We start from the raw sequence: 6000 nt of genomic DNA on the forward strand, positions 1-6000 counted from the left end.
GTATATTTCTCTCTAAAACTTTTTGCAAGTGCCTCTTACAAATCAAACTGTCTCTCCAGATAGCGATTCACTGAGGATATCAGTTCCTATGAGGGACATCATAAGAGCTTCAGAGAACAAGAAATAATAGCTTTGAAGTTCGCTCGTTGTTAAACGCAATTAAAAGCATGTTCTCTTAAAACATTGTGTGGCACATGTAGAATAATACGATGGCCTGTTATCAAAGAGAGGAATTTGCGACGCAAGTTCGATTTTCAATTTATTGTCTTACGCTTAATTTGCACTTTACATATAATATTTACTAATGAATAAGACAGAAACATTCATAGTGATAAATAGCACTGGTCAATGATTTTGGAAAAGTTGTGTGCTTCTTAAACGGGATTAGTTAATTCCTTTGTATTTTCAAGTCCTGAATGCAAATGTCACCTTGGAAATGCTTATTAGCAACAGGCTTCAAGATACAAGACATGCAATATTTGATTATTGTATTACAACATACAACACGTGTCATTATGTTTAAAGTCCTAGTCCGCATCTACTCCCTGCCTTTTTGCTTGGCGCTTATTGGAGGTTGAAGAATAATCTCTTGCCGATGCCCAAGCAAACATCGTTTTGCTCCACTTGCCCTTGTGCCGTTTGTCCATGGTTGAAATATCTTGGTGAAGCCCTTCACCATCTCCATTACTAATTGCTCTACAGTTCGCTGGAAAAAGGTCTAAATGTGAGTCCAAGACGTGGATTTGACGTGACATGTTACATTCCATGTTCTTGTTAGCCTTGATGAGGTTTTCCACAAATCCTTTATAATTTCCGTCCCTTCTGTTTCCGAGAAATCCCTTCGCCACAAACTTGAATGCTCCCCAAGCAGCTTTCCCCTACCCATGAAGGGCTGATTCAAAGTCACCATCTTTAAGAAGCTCTCGAATTTGAGGACCAATGAAGACTCCCTTTTATCTTAGCGTCACTTAGTGGGGAGAATTTTGATGTTAAATATTTGAATCCCTGACCGGATTTGTCCATAGCTTTTACAAAGTTTTTCATGTGCCCCAGTTTTGTGTCGTGCTGGTAGCAAAATTTTGTTTGGTTCAGTGAGAGGTGGATGTTGAACGTTTTTCATCCCAGACTACATTGAGTGAAGAGGTAGCCAGTCTCTCCTGATACAGTGGTAACCTCTTGCACAGCTGTCCCAATCACACAGAAAGCAGTGTATCCGCCCTGCAAGCTCATCACAAAAGCAACAGCCTTTAAGTCATAACAGAGCTGCCATTGATGTTCACTGTATTTTATGCATTTCAGCACAAGCGTTATATTCTCATAAGTTTCTTTCATATGAAATGCATAGCCCACAGGAACTGAAGATTCACTATTGACATTATGTAACAAGGCACATTTCACTCAAATGTTTCATGAATCTATGAACAGCCTTCAGTGACTGGGTTCGTATTCAATATCTATTTCTTTATGTCCCACAAGGGGCTAAACATAGAGGGGACAAACAAAGACAGACAGGGATTAAGTCAATTACATCGATCTCAGCGCGTAACTGGTACTTATTTAATCGACCCTGAAAAGATGAAAGGCAAAGTCGACCACGTCGGAATTTGAACTCAGAATGTAACGGCAGACGAAATACCTGTTTCTTTACTACCCACAAGGGGCTAAACACAGAGGGGACAAACAAGGACAGACAGACGGATTAAGTTGATTATATCGGCCCCAGTGCGCAGCTGGTACTTAATTTATCGACCCCGAAAGGATGAAAGGCAAAGTCGACCTCGGCGGAATTTGAACTCAGGACGTAACGGCAAACGAAATACCGCTAAGCATTTCGCCCGGCGTCCTAACGATTCTGCCAGCTCGCTGCTCTTTTTATTCAATATCAAGTGCTTCCATCAGACCATTAATATTGTTGCAGGCCAATAAATCACCTTCCATTATGAAGAAATTGATGAACTGCTGCTGACGGTCATGAAATTTTGAAATCTTCACATCAGCTATTAGGATATTTCACGGTTGAAGACGAGAGCCTAGCAGCTCTGCCTTATTCTCAGGTAGTTGTAGACCCATGACAAGGTCATGGAATTCCCCTTGTGTTATGCGATGTGGTCTATAGAAGTGTGTTTCATCAATATTTGGGATTACTCTGTAAATCCAGCAGTGTCACCTTTCTCTGCTCCCTCCGCATCACTTTCTTCACGAAGAATACCGAAATTGGTGCATCAAGAACAGATTGACCATCTCCACGTGAAACTGGGTGAATAGCTAATGGAATGTTTATCTATTCAATGGACTCTTTTTCTTGTTTGACAAGACCTTTTTTAATGGCACTACCAGGCAGAAATAACAATCGTTGGTATGGTTTGTCGTCTCTTACCACATTATTGACACAACAGAAAACATTTCTTTCCTCTTCCTGTTCAACCATTGGCGAAGGTTAGTAGCACAAGTGTTGCAGCACATGCGAGGAGCCCACTTCTTATCCTGGTCTCCAATCGTGCATCCAAAATATAAGTGATTTGCTTTTCTAACCATAGCAGTTATACGGCGCTTCTGTGATGCAGAGGCCACAAATGTAGCAGAAGTTGTCTGTCTTATTCACACAAGTGCGAGACATTTCGACAAAGAAAACGAGAAACAATTAGCAGATCAACAGAAAATTCGTTCATAAATTTACAGAGCATCACATCTTAGCAGAAGTGTTTATATCATTAATTAAAAGATAAAATTAATATAAAATGCCTCACATACATTTCGGTTACTTGCTCAATGAATATTTATTATAAGTTTTAAAAGGGTTTGACTAGAAAAATCACCTTTCACCTCAGCATATAAACTTGCACAGCACAACCACTGCTGGAACAATACTGAAGGGCAGTGGGACTGCCGTAAGCCTGTCGGGACTTGTTGTGACACGTATGTGTATCTTGAAAAGTAGAACTAACAAACAGTTTTAACCAAGGTATCCATTATCAGCGACCTAAAATTAGTTGGGAATTGCTACTCTGGTCTAAAAAGCATTTTCGTTGTTGACCAGTGTAATTGATCGAATTCTCAAATATAGAACGTCCGTCCAGATTATGTGGTTCTGAATACGAAAAAGAAAAAAACCGTTTATATTTAAATAATTTATCTAATATATTTCGATTATGATTTTATAAGTTTTATAAAGTTCTCTTGGGGTTGGCTTGTTTTCAGTCGTTTACTCTTCAATACGTAATGATTGACGTAAAGCGGTCAGTTTGTAAAGTAATTAACACGCCGAGCAAACTGATTTGTGGCACTTCGCCCGTCTTTACGTTCTGAGTTCTAATTCCGCCGAGGTCGACTTTGCCTTCCATCCTTTCGATGTCAATGTAATCGACTTACCCGCTCCCTGAAAATTGCTGGCCTTGTGCCAGGGTTTAGTCTCCATATATTTACAACTAAATGTAACCTTATTAAATATCCTAAGTGAGACTTAGCTGTATGCCTTGCAACAGTTAAACAATATAACAGATATTCGAAAACCTGGCAAGAAGTGACAGAATCATTTTGGTTTTACTTCACAGGACTTCTGTTTTCGAGTAACATGCTATAAACCAAAACTTGCATTTCTCACATGTTGAAATAACGTTGCAATTTCAGTATTCGATTGTAACTCACTTAGTTACTAAATCAGTGAAGTTTCTTCGAATATGTATAAATATCGCAGTTTCTATTAAGTCTTCGAGCCAAACTGCAGGCGAAGTCTATTACTGATTCAAACATAAATCAATATAACTTTGCGTTTCAGATAGACTCCAGCATGATTCTATGCCACTTGGCCAGTGTCACTCAAAGGATTAACAGTTACTTTCTAAATGATATAAATTGTCTCTTTAAAGATAAACACAATGGAGTTTAGTCAGGGTAAGGCCATGCTATAATAGATTAGAGGTGAAAACGAAAAACAGCAATGAAACAGAAGAAAGAAGGAAAAGAAAAAGAACAATGAGGGGAAATGAAAGACAAAAATAAAAAAACAAATATTAAAAGAAAGAAAACGGAAATGATGGCCGTCTCATTCATTTAAACGTATGAGTGATAAATGATCTGACTAAAGCTATGGCGGTTACAGATCTATCTTTCGGTTCCCAAGCCACCAGTAGCACGGCCATCATTACCATCAACGGCGTCGATACTATCACCGGCACCACCACCACCACCACCATTCCCAGTACGACTACCAAAACTATAATTGACAGCTGTAAGCCATCACTACTACAACTATCACAAGCACACCATCATTAGCAGCGGCAACAACAACAGCAACAACAACAACGAATAATAAATTTTACTGGTGTTAAGCATAAAAGAATGTTCGATTTAGCGTGCAACGGAAATAGGAATTCTGTTCTGGTTACAGTGTTTTTCTGCTGCTGCTGCTGAGGTTGCTGACGCTGCTGCTGATATTGATAATGCTAGTAATGTTGCTGATGCTGTTATTGATGTTGCTGGAGGTATGGATGATAACAGTATTTTTGCTAAAGTTGTAACTGGTATAAATGATAATAATAAACTCGGTGTCGTCGGCTGATACTTGCCATGGCCGCCTGTGTTGCAGAAGAGGCAGCTCTTCATTGGCTACAATGCATATATCTGCAATTTGACGGACCTTCCATACATATGTGCTCACATAACACACAAACACATGTGTCTGTTCTTTACATATACACACGCGTGTGTGTGTGTGTGTGTGTGTGTGTTAGAATGTATAGGTGTGTGAAACAAGTGAAGAAATCATACTAAATATAAAAGTTCGGTACTGTTAGACAAATGAGATTATTTTTTGTCAGTTAAACAACGAAATGTACATTTGCTTCGTTTCTCAAATTAGTATTGAAGCAATGGTTGACTATTAGAAATCCTTCATTCATATCGTATTTGGTGGCGTATAAGAGGCACTGATGGTCGAAGAGAAATGCAAAACGAAACGTGATAACGTAGTTAAGTTTGTTCATTGGAGATTTCGTTAGAGGTACAGTCTTGAAAGTTCACAGAAATTTTAAAAACATAAACCAGAAGTTATCTCTGAGAATGGTGTGTGTAAGATCGCATTGGATTTTATAATCCAATGTAACTCCCTAATCGATGCTCGCCGAGGTCGACTTTGCATTTCATCCTTTCGGGGTCGATAAATCAAGAACCAATTGCGTCCTCGGATCGATCTAATCGACTGGGCCCCCTCCCCCAAAATTTCGGGCCTTGTGCCTGGAGTAGAAAAGAATATAGCGGCCATGTCAGTTGGTATATGGTACTATTGACTTAATTGCTTATTTAATTAATTTTTATATACAAACATCAAAATTATTCTCAAACTGACATGATTCTCTCCCCTTCTATATGTTTTTTTCAAATACAACTAAATAAAATTGATTATGCATAATTGTGTGAGTGTATCAGTATATGCATATGTATTTGTGTATATGCATTTGTATGTATGCATGTATGTGTATGTATATATATATGTGTGTGTGTGTGTGTGTGTGTGTGTGTGCTTCGCGTATTTATATGCCCAGTTTTTGCCTTCTAATAATTCATTTCCACTTAAACAATTCTCCCTGCCCCATCCTTATAATAATTTTTACAAATAAAATACTTCCCTTTTCCTTATACTGACGAAGATGTATGCATACACAAATAATTAATTAGGAGTATAGGAAGATACATATTTAAACGTGCATGTATGTAGATGTATATCTATCTACACATATGTATGTGTATGAATTGACACATACATGTCTATGTGTATACGCGTATGAACGTATCTGTTTATGTATATATGCACATGTATACATACGCAGGTTTCTCACATGCACGTGAGTGTGTAGATATACGTATATGTGTGTTTATGCAGGTGTGTGTCTATACATATGCAAGCATATGTATGTGTGCGTGTATTTATACATACATGTAGTATGTATGATGGCACAAGAATGACTGTGTGGTAGAAAACCTTGCTTCCCAACCACATGGATC

This window comes from Octopus sinensis, linkage group LG7, assembly GCF_006345805.1.
Source record: "Octopus sinensis linkage group LG7, ASM634580v1, whole genome shotgun sequence".
Taxonomy (NCBI): domain Eukaryota; kingdom Metazoa; phylum Mollusca; class Cephalopoda; order Octopoda; family Octopodidae; genus Octopus; species Octopus sinensis.